Source organism: Anopheles darlingi, chromosome 3, assembly GCF_943734745.1.
Source record: "Anopheles darlingi chromosome 3, idAnoDarlMG_H_01, whole genome shotgun sequence".
NCBI classification, from domain to species: domain Eukaryota; kingdom Metazoa; phylum Arthropoda; class Insecta; order Diptera; family Culicidae; genus Anopheles; species Anopheles darlingi.
In genome coordinates this window covers 11668280-11689176 of record NC_064875.1, presented here as the reverse complement: position 1 = coordinate 11689176, position 20897 = coordinate 11668280, and the positions used below count along the sequence as shown (strand labels likewise).

General features: G+C 48.3%; 1 protein-coding gene across 1 annotated transcript in view; it reads left to right on the top strand.

The window, feature by feature from the left end:
* Positions 1-20897, top strand: part of LOC125956046 (fat-like cadherin-related tumor suppressor homolog) — a 200146-nt gene that overhangs the window by 1024 nt on the left and 178225 nt on the right. The window contains 1 exon segment of the mRNA XM_049687524.1: positions 684-1147. The gene's annotated coding sequence lies outside the window, so the exon portion shown is untranslated.

Sequence of the window (20897 nt, the reverse complement as noted above, 5' to 3'; positions counted from 1 at the left end):
TGAGTGGAATTGATCGAGCATCGGGCAGCGCAGCGAGTGGGAGACGTCCCTTGGCCCACATTTCAGTGCTCCCACTTCAAACGAACCTTCGTGCTCGTGCTGCTCGCTTCCAGCTGGTTGCGAAAATATCGATTTCAGGCGCGTGGATTGTTAGCCATCAAACCGGGACAAACATTCCAAACCCCACCAGGGGGGTTCAAAGGATTCCTGGCAATGCCGTGTGAGAGAGAGAGAAAAGGAGAGAGCGTATACCGGAGAAAGGTTCAGGTTCAGCGCCTTGGTTTCGTGGCCCCCCTTGGATGGTTTTGGAGAGGAGCGGATAAAATGCCTTGCCAATCGATTGATGGAAGCTAATTGACGGCTTCCCGGGTTTTTAATTATTTTTAATCTTCCAAATACCAGTGAGCGGTCGGCTGCCAGCATAACATCGAATTACCAATATCGCTATTTCGCCTACGCCTTCAAATATTTTGAGGAAATTCTTCGCAAAGGAGGAAAACGAACTCTACTCCGCTAACTGTTGTTTCCTCGTGTTGGTCTCAAGGACGAAGACCCGCTCGAAGGACCCGAGAAATCGTGACGCGTGTCTGTTCGAGCATCAAGTGTTCATAAAAACCGAATCAAAGCGAAGTTTTCTTATGTTTTTTGGCATTTTATTATAATCCTCATTATTTTCTCTGCAGCGATCGTGGTGTCCTTTACTCGGCGGCTAATAGTGTTGATGCTGAGTGCTTCAGAAAATTGTTTGTGAATTATGGTGAAGAGTCGAGCCAATGCTCCGCTATCTAGTGTTTAGTTTCAAGTGTTAGAGTGTTTGCGTTTTTGTTTGTTTCATCGGAAAAGTTTGCGAAAAGGTAGCGGCTTTGAATAGTATTTCGCTGCGGAGTTGCTGAAGTCTCAAAGTGAATCCCATCTCCGTTGTGTGTGTGTATGCGTCAGATCGCACAGTGTGCTTGAAAGAAAATTGAAGTTGAAAGTTGAAGAGCATAGTAAAAGGTGCTGGAAAAAGGTTTCCCTTAAAAAAAAGTGTAGCTTAACCTGCTGTATCAGTGAAGCAGACGCGTTCTGATCGAGAACCTAAAGCATCGTAGCATCAGGTCCAGGAGTTCAACTGCAATAACATCAGCACGGCGTGAACACAAATAAGGTAAGAGGAACACCAAGGGCCATATCAATCCACCGATCATCGTCTGCAACAAACAAACAACTCTCCCTCTTATTCTCTCCGTTTCGTGGGTTGCAATTGCAATGAAAATGTGAAAATTGTTTTCCCCCCCCCCGAAAATCCAATCCGCTTTACTGCAGTGCGTCACGGGAATGCAGCACGGGCGGGAATGTTGCGGCTCGGTCTGGCCCTTGGCCCTTGTCAAATCGGAACAATCCGGCCGGGCCAATCGGCTGACACCCTAGAGAACCCTTTCGTCCACTGGGGAATGAAATAATTTTCCTCACAATTACCAGCCCCCCAGGTGGCGTTGGAAAGGGAATGCCGGACATTTTGAATCCCGTTCGACGATTCCGTCAATAAAATAAAAGCCAATCTCCCCCCGCGTTCGCTGCTTCACCGGACACGCACACACACACAATAATGCACACTCAATTGCATTTGTAAATGTTTTCCTCCCGGCGTTTCGGTTCCGAATTGCATGGAATTTCGTATCCGAATTTCGCCTTTGGGCGTTCGGGAAAACTGCATTAAGGCGCTCAGTATTTGTTTCGCGAAATGTGAGCTCGCCGGAATGGAAGTCCGGAATTGGGCCAAGCCAAGAGCTACGAACAATTGGCGGTGCTGGATCGAGTGCAATATTCATTCCCGAGGGCAGCACACCGGGACCTTCAACAACAACATCAACAACTCGCACATCGTTGTTGCGGTTGAGTTCGATGTGTTCAATGTTCGATTGAATTGTATGTGTCCCCCTCGGGTGGTGTATGCGGAACTCGATACACCACCTCGATCCCCGGTCCCCCTCCCCCCGCGGTACCGTTGATTTTCCGCCGAAAAGTCAACCTTCGTTGACCGACCTCGACCGGGAAAAGCGGGACTCGGGATTAAATTACTTTAACATCCATCCAGAAACAAACACGTTCCGGATGCTGCGTTCCGCGATCTCATCTGCATAATGGATGCACTCCCGCCCACCGACGTTGGCATGGCGTTTATCATAAACCGCGAGCGGGACGCGGGCGCGCGCTGCCATAATTAATATCGACCTGTCTGTCAGTGTCAGAAGACGTTAGTGGGCCCGCTTCCAGTGCGTGTTGTTCCACTTGGGCGAACACCACTCGTGACTCACGACTGTCAAAACCGCAGATTCTGCGTCCGCGTCCGTCGAGTCGAGAGCAAATGATTTGTACTTAATTGTGTGGCGCAAGGACGCACGCACGGGACGGTTTGTAGCTGTTTCTCTAGTGTGCTTCCGTGCAGTGTGTATCGAGGAATGCATCTTGGTGCGTGTACTAGCCGATCGAAGGGCATGGACTCCATTGGTTAATAGATCACTGAAATAATTACTGACACACTCTCGGTCTTCTCATTAACCATTAAGACGTTAGGGCGTTCCGTCATCTTTTGGTCTAAGAGAGTGAAGAGCTGTTAAGTGAATCCTTCGACGCCTCCCTAGATGATTGCAACCTTGTCTTCAGTGCCGCCATTCAAGGGCACATATTTGCTTGAAGGTTTCCTCGTCTGGATCATAAAATGTGTTATTTTAATCACAACACACGACATCACGGCACTCGAATCAACTGCGAAGAGGAAGTTCTCCGCAGTCTGCTTCTGCTGCTGCTGCATCATCGATTAAAAACGATTAAAAACACCTTTCACAACCACTATACACAACCCCTGGGCTGCACGAACAGAGTTGGGCTTCTGTGTCGCCCAAGCGAACGGCCATTAATGTGCCTACGTTGATCGATTGCAACGGTTTTATTGGTCGGTGCACATTGCTGTCTGGCCTACTACTACTGCACGGTAAAAATGGTAGGAGGCCGATCGATGCTCTACTACTACTGCACACACACACACACACACACACACACACAGAAGGTGAGGTTGCAGCGAAAGCAAAAATCTCGCGTTACATGTTACGTTGGTCAACAGTAGGCGAAGCCTGCAGCAGTCGTGATTCCTGCCCGTGTGCTGGGAAAGCTAAACGTAGAAAAAAAAAATGGTGAGGGCTGAGTACCTGCGAGCCACCACGCCTCGTGCATACCGGAGCATATGCCGGATCGATCGGCCTCGACCACAGCACCATTGCATAACCCACGGGAGGCGCTCTCCATGTTGATAGGAAGGATATTAGCGAGCGGTGGTTGTGTGGAGCACCAGGTACCAGGTCGAAACCACCACCAGAACACACACACACACACACAGTGGCCGTGGGAATGCAATAGGCTGCTGACTATTCTGACGACTGGCGACTGGCGGTCCGGTCTTCGGTCGTCGTTGCTGGATACTCCCGGCCGGTCCGGTGTATTCTAATAAAAAAGTCAACACCTAATGAAATGCAAACATACCGACCGACCGGTCGCTTCTGCTTCTGTTGCTGCTGCTGCTGCTGCTGTTGCTGCTGCTGCTGGTAGCGGTCCATTATCGACGCGATATGTAAATAGATGCGAGGGAGAGAGACTTGCTTACTGAGGCATGGTACTGGCCATGGTCATGGCCTCAGGTCAATGAGGTTCAGTCTCGTTATTGAGACTTGTTACTACTGTTGCCGTTGCTGCTGCTGCTGCTGCTGCTTGTGCTTTATGTTTTACGTCGATGAAAATACGTCGATTGTTGAAGAGGCATTTTGTGGTCTTCTGCATGGCGTTTTGTGATGTAGAAGAGAGACGTTTTTTTCGCTTTACTGTGAAGGCATTCCTGCGCGCTTCTGCGCTTCAAGATAAACACCTTTTTTTTGGGGCACATAACAAGCAGACTTCTTCTGGGAGTGTCTCGAGTGGATCATCATTTGTTTGTTTATTGATGAACCCCCCCGGGGGGAGGGGAGTATCTGAAGTACTCCGACATCTGCTGCAGCAAACCGTTGCAGCTTTAATGTCGACACAACGGGCGAGACACTTTACCTACGTCCGTAATATAGCACCCAATAAGCAATATGTGATGACTTCTTGGTGCTGGCTGGCACTCGAAGCAATAGCCAGTGGAAGCAGTTGAAGTTACTCTCCAAAAACCCCCGGGGAACCGAACCGGAAAACCGGAAACCAATACACCTGCGGTGTACACTGCGGCGAAGCATAAAGTACACTCTCTCCGTAGACAATCGAAGACATTTTTACGCCTCAGAAACACGGCTGCACCTTCCAGGGTGTTGTGTCGTCGAACGTGCTGTTGCTGTTGTTGAGATAACGAAAGGGCGGAAAACGGGGCCTCGGTCCCAACTATTTGGTACAAGCAAGACACTTTTCTCACCTGGAGAGGGTATCGTTTAGGATGGGGAGGTCCATCGGTGGGGAGGGGCCGTTGAAGCGTAAAACCCGAAAACACACACACACACAACACGGAAGAAGGCGGTTCGAGGTCCAAGGGAAATTGGGTTTCCGTAGTTTCCGCCGAGCATCCGAAAAACTAACAACAACTCGACTCGACTTCAGGCTTCGAGCTCCCCGCATTGGATTCGATTTGAATGAGGGGCGGGGGAGGGATTTGAGGAGTAGAGAGGAAGGAAAACTTTCATCTCCCCCCCGGGCCCTCCATTGGCTTCAGAAAAATATCAGTACCGCCTTGCAAGTTGACCGAAAAGTTGGTGAAGGAGTTGGCAAAGTTGCCTTTCTGCTCTCTCTCTCTACACCTCTCTCTTCATCTATGTTCCTGGATGCTGCTTGGCACACTATGCGGATCGTTTAAATATTTAGCACCTACAATCGGTTAAGAAACAAACTTTTTGGCTGCAGCACGAGGGAGTTGTTGCTGTGGACTGGACTGTGGATCCGTCCGATGCAAATGTACAAATGCTCCCTAATGGGGCTTTAAAACGTTTCGGATAACGATGCCAGGCAGATACCCCGGATAGAATCACTACTACAGAATGAGCTCAATTCAAGAGGTCGCTAATAGGTCTTAGCAATGTAGCAGCACATTGTTGTGTGAGTCATAATAATTGAAGCATCAACAGCGAGATGATAATTTGTCGGCTGTTATTTGTACATCCCAAAAAAATAAACTCGCAAATTTGCGGCTACGATCCAATTTGATGCCAGCGCCATTTGGCGTCATTTTTCACACCCAACGAACACCGACACACACACACACACAAATCAGCCTTTGGTGACATTAAGTGGACACTTCTCCCAGGTCTAGACGGCGTTATCGCGATTCGCAAATTTACCGAACCGGTTCGGCGCTAATTGGAACCGATGCTTCGCTCTCTTTGTCTTGTAAAATTCGTTCCTTTTCAGCTCATTAGAACCTTTAGGGATGGGTCTTGTGATTTCTCCACGCCACGCCAGCAACATTGTTGAGAATTCCGTTTGAGAAAAGAGGTCATTCGTTACGCGCCGCCATTCACAAAACTTCTTTGGCCACAGCCAGACACTTCGAGGTCGGTATTCGGCGCCTCTAAAGCCGAGACCGGGGCAGGAGAGGGTGTTAATTGCGGTTTATTGGCTTGACCCGGCGCATGTTCGTGCCGTGCCGTTGAAACGCTGCCAAACATCTCGCCGGCAGCAGTGTTTTTTTTTGGAGCACGACGACGTCTGTTGCGTAGCGTGCTCCCCGCCCGGGATCGGGCTAATGTGTCGTAATTGGATAATAAGTGTCCGCCATAGAACCTTTCACGTTCCCGTTTTTGGGTGTCCGAAAAGTGTCCGGCAGCCCGGTTAGTGGATGTAAATTATGAATACTCTGCCGGCGCACTCTGCAAGCGAACGTTCTCGACCGGAGCGTGGAAAGCGTGCAACGGAAAGCGTACGAAGCGTATGCAGTGTTTGCGTTGATTTGCGTCACACGATTGATTATTGATGACGTGGGGGCGCCTGTGGTGGCCTCCAGGACCAGCGAAAAAAGCCAAATCGTCACCGATTCCTCGGCTAATTCGGGTATTTTCCGGAACCCGGACAGGTCAACGCCGAAAACGGGAAGCAGAAGGTTCAGTTGACAATTTTTTGAAAAAATGCGACTAAAAGATACGAATGATCGTCGCCATCGCGCTCCAGCGGCATTCCAAGAGCATCACGAAACGAACCGAACAGAATGAATGTCCGGCGTGCATCGGAGCAGCAGAATTGGCTTCATGCATTTTTTACTAACTCTTCATCTCTTCATCTTTCTCTCTCACTCTCTCCATCCATCTCTGCTTCCCGTGCTGGCAGATAAAATGGACTCAAAATATTATGCTGTCAGCCCATGGCGCAACCCATAGCGGCTTATGCTTGTTGCAGCGCTCACAGTATGCTTTGACCCGTTGGCAGCAGCAGCAGCAGCATTCCTTTTCCGCGTACCCTTCCCACTTCTGTTTGCGTTTGAAAATGGTCCGTTAAAGTTTTATCTCCGGATCGTCGTCGGATCGGTTTTTGGTTTGTTTTATTTTCTCGCTTTTGGCCCCCTTCCTCCAAGAGGGGGGTTTTGCAGTTCCGTTCTGCTCGATTGGTCAGCATGTTTGCTTCTTTTTTTTTTGTTTATATCGATCTAAGCACGCGCTTGTTGTTTTCCGATTCAACGAATCCTGCCATTGGCGACTTGGATGCCGGCATACTGTTACATATTGTGTGCCCCGGGGGGGGAAATTGGCAATCGGAGGCACCGGAGAGAGCAAAAAAAAACACTGAAACCAAAGGACCACGAAGAACGCGCCGAACCATAAACCACAACAAGGCGAGTGGCCCTCGCCGTAGGCAAGGCACGTGGACGCGCCTGTCTAGACGTCCCGACTATCATCCCGATCCATCCAGTTCAGTTCAAAAGTTGCCACGGAACAAATCCTTCGGTAATTGGTTCGCTGCAAACATTGTAGGCGCGTGGCGTGAGGAAGAGAAGAAGGTCCTAAACCGTACCGTAGGCCGGTACAGGCCGATCCACAAAACGGTGCCGACGCATCGTGCGGATATGACTGCTGCTGCTGCTGACGTGGCCATCAACGCGATATCAATTTTCAAACCATCAGAGCTTGGCTCGACTGTCAGGACCTGGCTGGGAGGAAAAATAGAAAGCAAAGAAAAGAAGCGAAGACGAGAGAAAATCTCGAACCACGAATTCGCGGCCTCGCAACATAAAATTCGAGCCGGAAAGCGGACTGTAGAAAAGAAAAAACAAACTGACTGGAAGCGAAAATATTGCTGTCAGGACAGGAGGAGGTTTTATGTTGTGTATGTATGTGTGTGTGTGTGTATGGCGCGTCGTTTTGGAAAATAGATAAAACACCAAACGGTTCCTCCCCCACCCCCTGTAGCTAGGAAGAGGCTAGGCTTGAGAATGAACACGCATGCCGTGGGGAAGGAGCCGCGCATTCAACCAAAAAAGTTATGTCGTTATCTGGTGTTCACTCTCCTGTCTGGTGTGGTGTTGCTTCTCACGGCCTAGAAGACCGTTTATGCTTACCAAAAAGGCCCTAGCTGCTTCCTTTTCTTCCTCTTCTTCTTGTTCTTTCTCTTTTTATGCTTCATCTTCCACTTTTTCCGTTTTTCTAGGTTCTGTTCCGCGAGATTAGTGGCAATAAAATGCTCGCCGCTTACACAATAAAGTTTGAAAATCGTTATTAACGCGTTATCATTATGGCTGGCAATGATTTTCGGTGGCTATGGCTGGCTAGGGCTGGCTGGCTGGCTCGTTGGCTCCTCGCCCCACACATTCTTTACGGTTGCTCGTTGCTTGTTGAATTGCGATCGGTACTTTAATTTCTCATCATGTTTCTTATGCGCTTTTTTAAGGGCTAGAGCAACGGCATATGCCATTTGGAGTCCGCGAATCACATCGCAAAAGGGTAATTAAATGGTCATCCTTTCGAGCAAAAGGAATTATCAAAAAAGTGCTCCTTTATAATTATCGAAGTTTTTTGCCATTTTTGTCCACACGAGTTTTCTGAGTTACCTTAGCAACAGCAACTATTTTAGTACGCGTTCGCTTCTTGTCTGTAAAGAGATCCAAGGACACTTTGACAAACTTCTTTTATTGATAATATTGGGATTTTAATAGCCATATTATCCTCATTGCATCAATAATCTCGCTTACGGAAGTTGAGACCAACTGATGACGTCTTCTCGGAAACATTTCATATCATCATATAGAGCTAATCGTGCCAATGCCAGGGATTTTGTCATCGTAACGCAATCCAATCCGGACTCTATACGACTCAAACTGTAATCTTAGCTATTCAAGAAGCTCGTTTTTGTGCTGACGCGATCAACCAACTCGTTACATCTATGTACAGCCAATTAAACCGTGAACTCAATGGACGCAATTCGATTGCCTCCAGGGCACACAATCTTGGTTTCGCGCTTCCCGGTAGCTAATCAATGCCTAACGACCATCGCTAATCGTTGGCTGTAAATCAGTTATGGAATTATCGCCACTCACTCTCTCGACTCCGACTGCACGGACTCGACTCAGAAATTATTCATTCCATCGCTTCACCGTGGCCACCATCGCGTCGTGTGTGGTCAACGGTTCTCACACACGGAACGCTAGCACGTCGTGCAAATAAATTATAAATCACGTAGCATTGCCTGGCACGGCCTGTGCCAGCACGGAGCATTGCAATTGCATTACACTACCGGAGTACATCGAACTCTGCACAACATTCGGTGAATGTTTCACCGACTGGCGTACTGACCGATTGTACTAAAAGTCAGAGCTAAAGATTTAATAAATTAGCTTTCAACGCGTGTTACAGCTACACGTTCAACGAATACTATTAACCAATAATTTAGCTGGTTGATTTTCCACTAAAAACCTTACACACAATAAAGTACACCACATTACTCCCAATCTCAGCATCCCAATCGCAAACCGGGCATGCAAACCAATTTCGAGCCGCTTCAGCCAAAATGCGCTTCCAATTTTATGATGCACATAATTATGCTCACAAACGCGCCCACGATACCGAATGCGTAAAGGGGCGGGGGGTGGGGGACACGCCTCATTTTCCACCAAAAACCACGCACCCCACACGCAGCGACGTAACATCAACGTCGTCAACCACCATGATCGCTTCTAGCGATTCTCTAGCACTGGCTGCTGGTTGCTGATCGCGCCAACGGGGTGCAAACCACCGGAAATCAATTGTTTACGGTCAAGTACGCCGGTGCGAGCGCTTGGAAAGGGAATTTAGCTAGAGCTGCGCTAGAGTTAGAGCATTTCTAGCGAAATAGGGAATTCAGAGGGCATTGCAATGAACTCCCACTTGTGCGAAGGGAGAGAGAGGTGCTCGGTAGCAATCATTCTAAATTCCAGCTCCATGATCCGATCAGGCATCTCGGTGAAATTAAATTGTTGCGTTGGTTTCAAACGTGGAATAGCTGCTTTTATTGCATGGCGAGTAGAGTATCAATAATGTTCTAAATAATTTAAATACGGTCTGTCGGTATCTCTTCAGCTTTGGTGCAATTTATTTAAAACACTTTTATCACTCCCTAACGCTGTCCGAAAACTGTTCTTCAAATAGCAGCCATCGACGCACTCCATATCATGCTCACACTGGAACGCTGCAATTGTATGCCATCCCGCCCTGGTCGAAGTGGATTTGTTTACTCAATTGAATTTACTTTCTGCGTCGTCGTGTCTCTTGGGTCTGGCATACCAGGGACGTGGTGTACGGTACAGGACGTAACAACACTTTATCTGTGATGCGATGCGATGCGATGCGCTGTGGGCGCGCGCATGATGAGAAGCGATGTAACGCGGATTGTTTCCACTTACGACTGAAAATACCACGGGATGGTCCGGGAAGAACCGTGCTCCGATGGCCGGTTGTGCAATCATCCGTACCTCCATGTGTGTGTGTTCTTTCCTCCCTGGCTGGCTCGCTGGCAGGCATGACATTGTGGCTGCTCTGGTTACATGGAATGAAGCATCACCGCCAACGTTGCAATCGATGCCAAAAGTAAGAACGACGTTCCCGTCCCCCGGTGGAGGGATGCTCGCGATCCTCCTCGTTCGAGTGTTCGAGGAAAGAGGGAAGGGAGGCAGGCTCACTCATTTGCATGTATTATCAAATTTAAATTGCATCCACTGGTGGCAGTGAACCGCGAACGACGCAACACACGCTCCTGGTACCCGCGGCTGCAGCTGCTGGTGTTACTTGGCATCAGACACCAAAACGCACTGTTACCTCATCATGCGACCAGTTTGGCGACCATGGAAAAGGTACTGCGATGTTCTGGCCCCCTTCTTCCTCGATTACATTATTGATTATCAGGGTCCGGAACTGGCAGGATTGATGGTGTAGCAGCAGCCGCGAATAAATTTCGAGGAATTTCATTTCGCGAAGTCAGCGGACCGCCATTGTGACATTTTCATTAAAGTCGTAGACACCCTTAAAGGGGGCTTAAGGATAATTCAAGCCAGAAAAGGTTAATTAAACTAACGCTTTTCAAGAAATTAACTTTTCCAGAATAAGTATTTTGTGAAAGGTTTAACTTAAAGTTACATCCATGGTATTTAATTTGAAAAATGTGCCTTCAAAGATGTATCTTATTCGATGCCCATATGGTGCAGTAATGTGTTTAAAATGAATGTCCATTAAAAGATCAGTTCATTAGTTTTTATGTTGCGCGATGGACATCGTCTTTTCAAAGATGGATTTTGAGACGATCACTAAAAAGTAACGAGCTATGTCACATTTTGTTTCCTTAAATAGAATAAATATTATGAAAAAATCCCAATTTCTCTTTAAACTCAACTCTTAAACTTTAAAATCCCGTGCTGGCTGCTGTACGCGCTAGTTAATGACTTTATCAAAAACCCAAAGCCAAAATGGCGTTCACGACAACGCCATCACCTTCCACCAAAGAACCTACTGATTCGTGAAGTGCTGATTACGAGCCCTTGGGTTTGGTGTTCGATTTTTCTCGCTTTTATGCTTCAATCAGCATCCAATGATCATCCCGACCCCGGGCCGGAACGGGCTGGCAACCGGGTGAAGCTACTTTGAAAGTTTGTTTTTCATTATTCATTGCCATTCCCGCCACCAATACCGTGCGACGTGCCAAGCTCTTTAGCGCGCAAAGAGCAAGCACCACGACGACAACGACGACAACGACGTGGACTACGCATTTGGGGCGCACTCCGTGATACCGATCGGATTGGCAAAACGTCGTCTACGACTACCGGCCAGCCGACCGACGAGGAGGTACATACGGTCGAGGTTGCTTCGGTCCACAAGCTTCTCTCTCGAGCTGGTGGCGCGACTCAACACGGAGTGGCCCCTGATGTTCTGATTGCATCGAATCGAAAGCAATTTTATCTGGAACTTTATTTACTCTCCATTTACTGGCGACACCCAAGAACGGGGAAGGGGCGGGGAAAGGATGCCGGTGGTAATTCACTCCGATTATTGGACAGTATGTGTGTGTGTGTGCGAGCATTTTTCGAGTTTTAAAGTCAATTGGTCTACCTGATTTTTTTTTGCGAATTTTTGCTTTCGTTTGTACGATGACCTACTTCGCTTCGTTCCCATGCGTTCAAGGAGTGGCTGCTATGATCTCCTCACCGAACATTCATCGATCGCTGGCTGTCACGTGAAACAATGAAGCCTGCTGCATTAAACTCAGTCAGCGATGATTAATGCAAGGTAAACGGGGTGAGATGGTGGCCACTTATGTTTCGAGTGGGGCCACTCGTACTCGCATTACGAAATGTTGTTTCACAACAACCGTGAGCACAACGTAACATTATTTATCGCTGGGAACCTAGTCCTTCGCGCGGGAGGGGTGGGAGCGAGACCACACCACAATCGGGCTAATTATATTCGTCGCGTTTTTATTGGCGCGCGACGCGAATTTTATGACTTTAATCGAACTCACTTCCAATTGCAAATCGCCATGACATCGGCGTGCTCAAGCGGTGGCTTGCGGTTGTAATCTCGTGCATAAATTCCCCATTTTATGATGCCCGATGCTCGATGTGCAAATGGAGGTTGTTTGCTGCCGGTGCTGCTGCTGCTGCTACTGCTGGTGTTGCTGGTGGCTTCCGAATTGCGCTTGATAAATTAATTAAATCCGTCCCGATTTCCCGCCTTAACGGTCTGGTTGGACTAAAGTGTGAAACAGACCCCAGGCTTTGCTGCCTCGCGGCACGGCCCGTGTACACTATCTCCAGACGGTGAACATATTTTTCGTGAACAAAAAGGCTTCTTTTTATCGTTGAATTTGTGTCGCGTCGCGCCCAACAGTAGCAGCTGCCAGCCGTGGCGGATGAAGTAATTAAGCCAATCTCGCCACCAACCAAACGCTTATCGAGCGAGCGAGCGACAAAAAACTATTCTTTACGCTACGTTATGCCGCGTAGCGTCAGTTCCAGTGGTGGGAGCAACATGTCCTGTAAAAAAAAAACAGAGACCTCCTGTTAGGACGATTAAGGATCACGTTTTGTGTGCCTGTAACCCTCTAACTCCCTGCTAACTGGTTGTTCTGTTGATCCATTTGCTTATCCTGCCGTTACTGCTTGCTGCTGGAGCTGCCACTGTATAGAGAATGCAAAACGCTACAAAGCTGCCGGCAAAGCTGCTGTTGTTTCATAATTAATTATTCAGCGTTTTGCAGTGACACGCCTTGCTGTGGAGGCCTGGAGGGATTCAGCGTTTTGCACAAGGGGCGTCGTCAGCACGTATGTTGTTTGGAAATGTGCACGAAATGGCCAAGAGCGAAGGAACCGAAAAGGGGCTGACCTGACCGGGTTGGGAGAAAAATCACGCAAACGCCACGCCATCGTTAAAACGACAACATCCTGGCGGGCGCTAACTACTAGGTCCTGCAGAGGGCATTCGTTTGAAAACAGTTCTAATGCACAAACCGTTGCAGCAGATAAGAGACGACGTTTTGCTCGGCTTTGTTTGAAAACCCCCAAAAAGAAACGTTGCAGATTCCATTTATCTTCTCCCTCGGGAGGGAGATGTTTTGTAAACCATTTTTTTATTGAAATATTTACAAAATCAAAACATCCGATTTGCACACCGAAAATGATGATGAATCTCTTTCGCTTTACGGTGCTGCCTGCACTCCCATTCAAACAATGTGCCGAGGCGAAGGCGAAACATGCTGCGAATTATGCTTACTACTTGAGAAGAGTCCTCGTGGACCACCATTGTGCTGTCAGTGTGTTCCTTTTTTTAAATAAAAACAACAAACCCTTCTTTTCAATGAATCATCATTCCGCGGGGGGAGTCCAACGATAATGCAATATGTTATCGCTATGTTTATGCAAAACGCCAGAGCTGGCTCGGTGCTCGCTTGCACGTCTGTAAAATCGCCATTTTCAGCACTTCCGAACAGCGGAGTGCTGGCCAATAAATTAACCCAGCGCTTAACCCATCCATTTTCGTTACACTTTCACTTGCGCTGCTGGAGTGCGGTGCGCGTGAGAGTGTTTTTAATTATTCACTTCAACACATTCTCGGACGGACTCTCTTTGTGAAAACGTGACAGTGAAGAATGGAGCAATGCGAGTTCTCGTTGGGTCTTGGATCATTAGAATCCAGTTCCGTCAGCTGGCGGCTCAGATGACTTCATCGATCGGCGTCAGCGCTGATTGCGGTTGTTGCACTTTTGCCAGCTGATAGCTTCCGCCATTATGCGTGCGTGCTTGCTTGCTACTAGGAACTAGGAAGAAGAAGGGAGAGAAGAAGTGTCTAGCATGCCCAAAATGGTGCGCCATTAAATCGTCGCGTCGCGATTTGCATGGTGGTCGATCGGTCGGTCATACTCACACGCACGTATACACGTTTTATGGTTGTCATTCATTTTGTAAATCTGTCTTCTAACGGGTCGCTCGTGGTTGGCAACAAAAAATCGTGGCAAACGCAAGAACCCTCGTTCTCTCCGTTGAACGAGCAAACCCGGAGTGAGTAATGGCGCCATCCGAGCATACGTGGTAATTCAATTGCGATCGTCTCCATCGTTCTCTCTGTCTCTCGCTGTTCGAGCTCGTAATTTACAGCGATTCTTGGCCATTTTCAGCTTCATCTTTTCCGTCGTCGTCGTCGTCGTGGTCGTCGGGTTGGAAAAGTGTCGGTTAACGGCCCCTAGTGCGGAGGGGTTCCAGCGTTCGTTGCCTTTCGTTGAGTTCTCGAGAACCTCTCTGCAGTGGTTGGGATTTCAAAATAAATATTAATTAAATTCAAGTTTTTCACGTTGTGGTCGCGCTGGATGAGAATATGGGAGTTGGTTTGGTTCTCGTAATGGTTTCCCGGCCTCGCCGTCCGTCCCTTATAATCATTGCGTGGCGCAGACGTGGCCACAAGGTGTGTGTGTGTGTGTGCCAGTGTTTTGTTCCGGCCCATTCCGACCGGATCCGCGACCTTCCGCGAGACTCACGCGAGGTGACAGCTCGATGACGCAATCGCTGACAAGCTGATAACAGAGAGAGAGAGAGCGACTTGAGAGGAAACGGCTCCAGTGAACGGTGCGTGTCGTGTGTTTTGAGGTGTTGTTGTTGGGTATTTGTGGTACGTGTGTGTGTCTCAACAACAACAGCAACGCAACGCAACGCAACTTGAATGGTGAAGTGGCACGCAAACCGTTGGCAATGGTTGCTTTGTTGTAATTTTACCCAAAAAAATACCAAATACTGCCATTTGTGCGATGTAATGCTGGAATTAGTAGCCGAATTCGGTCCGCCAGCAAATGCCCGATTACCGCCCGTTGGGTTTTTGGCATGTTTATTTGATAAAGAAAGAAATGCCTTATCAACGCCTTCCTTGGAATTAATTCCGCCTTAGTTTTTTGTTGTTGTTGCCATTTTGACACCATTTTGTACTGTGGTAATGATTTACCGGAACGGATGCTTCTGCTCGCTTCTGATCAATCAAACAAGGGTGGCCATGCTTTGCGGAATGCACCGAGTACACACCATTTATGCTCAACGGAAATGGCTTCGACACTTAGTCACTCGCGGTTATCGCTTCACTCATTCACCCTTTCGCTCTCCGCCGCGTATCAGTGAAGTACTTTCGTCCGGTAGGAAGAAGGGAGGAAGATGTACCCCATCACCCTGTACTCCCGCATCCCTTGTGTGTCATCCCCCGCTCCACGCGGTGATTAATTTTGTCGACTCGACGCCGGGTGTGGCCATTTATTAACGAGGTGATAACGATAACGGTTCGGTGCTGCATTCCCCCAACCATACCAGGGGGGTGGAGATACCAGGGACCAGCCACCACCCCCACCCACCAACCATAAAGAGAGGGGGAAGGAAAAAAAACATTGAACCATGCTTTGACGCTTCACGAAGAGATAATGTCCCGTGTGGTAATCGATATCGAGGTAACCGGATGCAGGGGTAGGAGAGCAGAAAGAGCAGGGGGGTGTGGGAGTGTTTTAAAAAAAGCCAAACATTGACCAGACTGACTGAATGAGTGACTGAATGACTGTTGCGGTTGCACATCTCCACAGGACCCACAATACCACATCCTCTGCAACGCAATGTGGAGGACACTCGACGTGGTTCAACGCTGGCCGAGAGGAAAAGCGGAGAGAAAAAAACAAATAACACCCACTTGACGCACTCCGGAACGTTGTTGAAGTCCCGCGCACTCGTCGTCATCAGCATCATCCATCACCTTTTCCGTTTTGGGTTTTTGACAATTTATGCTGTTTATTAGAGAGAAAGAAGCGAGCAGAGAGTGAGAGGAAGAGGAAGGGGAAGGGGAAGTGTGCGACTGATTGATTGGGTGTGAATTTGATGCTCGCTCGAGAGAAGTGGCACCGAGAAGTGGCTTCATCATCAAATCCGAAACCGAGCGTCCATCAGCAAGAAACGGAGCTCGTCGCTTGCTTCGCTTTTCCGGCCTCCCTGCTGCCCTGGTGGTGGTGGTGGTGGTGGTTCATTGTTTGTTTCGATTTATGTAAATATTTATCCACCTCTTCACCGCAAACCCCCACTCCTCCCGGCTGCCGGTCCCAACTTTCGCGATTCCATTCGCTGATTAAAGCATTAAAGAGCATATTGCGATTCGCACCCCAAAAACATCGCGATCGCGACTACTATTTATAGCCAGGAGATCCAGCGACGAGCTCGGTTCGGTCGCCCCAAAAAAGGGTTTCGTTTTGTGTTCCAGCGATAGGACGAGACCCCTTCGGGAAGGGCCAGCACAATTTTTGGGTCGCGCATTGACCCCATTGTGCGGGTCTCGGACGTTCGTTCGCACCACCCAGGTCGCGGTCTCTCGGTCTCGGTCGCCGCCCTTTTTTCGCATACGTAATGGGATTCTAATTATTTATAAATATTATGTTGGCAAACAGTGTGCGCGCACACACACATATGCGCATACACGTTCTGGAATTCGCACCACGCACCACGTACTACGCGGACTGCTGTCCGCGGGGATTGGGTTTTTGCGGAATTTTCAGTTTTTTTATCGCCCAAAAACCGTCGGATGCCAGCGTCGGATGCTCGTTGTTTTGCGGATCGTAGTAGTAGGGTACAAGCTTCACACCGAGGTGTCGTCACCTTCCATTCAGTTTACTCTTCCTTCTTCTTCTCGCTGACTCGCTGACTTAAAGTAAAGAGGAACAAAAAATGAGTCATACACTAAGGGAAAAAAATACATAAAGAATGTTACCGGTGTGCCAACACGCACGTGTATCCTGTGCGTCTCTCTCTCTCTCTCTCGCTCTCTTTGTCTTTCGCTATCTCTCTATCCATAACTCCATGGCTTCATTATATTTTTTCGCGGAATTTTCCTCATTTTCGGCACCAGGCATTGAAGTAGGCATGTAAATATGTTGCTGCTATGTTACGTCGTCGTCGTCGGCGTCGCCGCACACGCTGTGCTATGCCAAGCGCTTACCACTGGAGCCATTTCGAGATGTTTGTTCTATTTTAGGTCCGGAAGTAAGCTTCCATTTTTTTCTTTGGTTTTCGGGGAAAGACAAGCACATCTTGGAGTTCCCGTACGCCCGCGACACTTTGGCTAGTGGCCTCCGGAGTTTGGTATGCCCCGGGAATGTTTCATTTTTCGCTTTTTTTTTACCATGCCTCCGTCACTGCGAGCGAAATTTGAATTTAAAGTGTTTACCCCGATCGGAGACCGGATGCTGGTGGGGTATGTATGTATGTATGTGTGGTTACTCCAAGAGTGCGATAGAAAATGAAGTCATAATTGGGGGTTGAATCCACACACTCGAAATTGTTTACAAAAAAAAAGAAAAACTTAAATCCCTTTCTCGTCTCGAGTTTCGTGCGAGTTTTCTTTTTTGGGAAAACAACGCCTTCTACACAGATTGTTATCAGCCAGCCAGCCAGCACACCAGCGCACCACATTGTTCCTCTTTGATGTTGGGCTTTCGTCGAAACGGAAAATGGCTCGCGTTTCGCGCCTACTGCGCAACCCGGTAGCCTATCTCCGGAGTGATATCTTCTAGTGACAGCCCGCTAGTACACCACGCCACGTTGCTGCTGCTTTTGTTGCTGGAAAGTTGACCTTTAGCGGCTTTGGCCGCGTGTGAAAGCACCAAGACACTCACTGTGTTCGCTGTTTGCGCTGCGCTGTTGGTTCCACCGCACCCCACCAGGCACCAGGCCAAGCGCCGTAAGTTTATTGACGATAATTTGCTGCGACACCAACAAGGGTGGTCCCTCGGGAGTAGGTGGGCGCTTTTCTCGTAGGACGAATCATCGATGGCAACCTTGTAGTCGCGCACGAGTGTGTGTGTGTGGGGGTGTCCCATCGAACGAAGCGTTATCGAATGTCGCGCGCGCGCGCGTGTGTGTGAGTTGTTGTGCTTGAAATGGTCGATTTTATAGCAACGAGCAGGGTGCACACCCGATACTCTTTGCTAGCTCTGGAGTCTGAAGGGCGCCCCCCTTCTGATGTGGTGTGGTGCATGTGCGGAGGGGGTGGCGGACAAACATTGATCCTTGGATCCATCCTGATGGATGGCTGCTACTGCTACTGCTACTGCTGCTGCTACTGCTGGCGTTGAAAATATCCTGCCAGAGCATCGATCCTTTTGCCAACAACAACCTCATAACAACATAATATGCGGAGCGTAGAAGAGGGACCGATTGGTTGCTAGGGCAAAGGATAAGTTTTTTTCTTCCGAGAAGCAGAGCCTGCTGCCTGCTGCTATCGGTATACGAGATACGAGTCCTTGGGTTACGCCACCCGACGCCAACTTTGTTTTTGTGTCAGAAAACCGGAGAATCTGGTTTTTTTTTTCAATATTTTTCCGAGAAAATGTTTACCAGTGGTGTACAACTCGTGGTTAGTGGTTTGAAGGCACGTTATTATGCTCAATGTTGCAGCTAATGGAACATGTGTTTCCAGTGAATTCATTGAAGCTCTTTAAAATGAGAATTCCAATTATCCTGCGGCTAAATCGCATTAAAGCCAGAGTAGTAGTGGTAGTGGTAGTAGTGGTAGTAGTAGTAGTAGCAGCAATAGGTGCTGCATTTTACGCTAGAATTGCAGTGCAGTTGAACATCAAAGGACTGAACCTGACATGGATTTACTAATCAATTCGAAATCCCTCGAATAGCTATCTATTGATCTGCAGCCAACGCATTAGCTAACACTATTACCCGCTTTTTGAACCTCACTTTAAAGTCCAAGAGTGCTTTATGTGGAACTCCGACTAACACTTCGATGAAACGAACACAAATCAGAAACGGAGTTTAATTAAACAATTTTATCGCGAACTTTAGTTTCGGGCGTCGAGCATGAAAATGCTGCGAAAAATAAATCGTAAACCACGCGCGCGAAAGGCGAAGGCGATCCTAATTAGTGCCAGCGAGGACTAGCGTGCGAGATGTTTAAGCACGCGAAAGGACAATTGGTGGAGTGTATGCATTAGCAGACGACCCACTCATGGACCTCTCACGGCGTAACGCAGCAATCGAGTAGACTATGGCTATCAGGCTTTAAAACCCTCGGTGACGTCCGTTTGGACAGACATGGAGTGCGATTTCGCGCATAATTAGCATATTACGCAAAGGCCGCCAAGGAGTAGTAGCCGCAACTACCAGAACTGAGGTACTGTGCCATCCAAGCGGAAACGTGTGCAGGTGCGCGCGTGTGTGTGTGAGTAGCATCCATTGCTAATAGAGAATGGTCCGGAGGGAGGGGGGGGGGGTGTTATCTTTCTTTCACCCTCTCCACCGACTGGCACAGCGCCAGAGCGCCTTCTCCTCCTGGCCTGGCCTGTCCCCTGACCCGGGGAATGGTCCTCTCTGGAATATGTGAGTGTGCAAGTGTCACCTGGGGGATACGGTGGCCGGGACCGGTGACCGGCCCCCGGACGTTGTGGATTAGAGCTTTTCGATTAACTTAATTAGCTTTCGGACCCGGACTCGAGGTCCACCCTCTTCAGCTCCTGCCGTAGCGCACCTGTACCTCGAGTACACTCGAGAGTACGCGCGCGTGTCTGTGTGTGCTGCTGCTACTGCTGCTGTGTGGAATGCAAATGGCTAACATCGTAATTAAACTCCCGTCTCCGTTCCCTCGCACGATTGGCCATCGGCCATGATTATGTCCTGGCAGCATAAGCCGCATGTCCATCGCTGGAAAAGAGATCCAGTCCAGTGATAATAGGTGTGTTAGTGAACGAGATATGTGTTTAGCAAGGGGAGCAGAGGGCGTTTTTCATTTGAAAATCGAGGGGAGTTTCCAATATTTTCATGCGTTTTATTGCTCTTTCATTGAAAGAGACAATATGCATTAAAATACCTGTATAGGATAGCATATTTATCGTTCAAAGCTGTCAGAACGAATGGGTGAATGAAGTTCCAATTGCAGAGAAAATTCGAATGAAATTGAAATTTGTTGTAAAAATCTTTTCCATACAAGCCCTTGGTCTGGTGCATTACATTTCTGCTATAGGACTTTTATATAACCAAAAATATAGTTTTTTTTGCTGCAACAATACAATGTCTGTGGAAAGGAATTGATTGAACCAAAATTCTTATTCCAAATTCCGTCAGTCCAATAGTAGGCCTTGGTATGTATTTGACAGTTGCAAATAGCATTAGTATTGTGTATCAACGCATGGTTTAAAATAAATATTCTAAGGCGCCGAATAACCACCTACAGCAAGTGAAAGCTATTATCGAGTTATGTTTGCTTCGAATACTACGACAAAGGTTTCGAATTTGTCGCTGGATCAAACATGCATTTTCCACAAACTCTATGTTCTCTCCGGTCTAACCTTCTATTCCTGAAAATGATCTATCCAACATTTAGCTTCAGAAAATCGACCAGCCTAGGTCATCAGTTGAGGACCGCCGGGACCACTTTGCCTTTACCGCAATGGACGCACAGCAACATAGAGTCCAGTGTCCTAATAGCATTGGAATGGAGATATCCCGTGGGAGTGTACTCATACACACTCGCAATCGCTGGTCATTTCGCCATCCCCGTCCTCGTCATCGACTCATTACCGGCACCGAGTGGGTGATTTGAAAATCGAAATTACCTCATTTCGGGGAAATTGGTCACCGCGCCTCGAGGACGAAGCGATTGGAAACGAAATTGCCATCCTCTCCTTCGCCCTCTTGGCCACCATCCAGTCCGTTGTTTGTTTTCCCCCTCGATAGCTCATTCAAAAGCGGCGTGGACGTGGCCATTGATTGAAGGTGTTGCTCCAGCGCGGGAATTGAGTTGATCGGATCGGTTGATCGACAATCCCTTGACCAGAATCCGACCAGAATCGATCAACTCGCGTCATTTATATGCCGTTCGATCGCTTCCGATAACCGGGAATGCAAATGATGGTCACCACGATGCTCTCATTTCCAGTTTAGA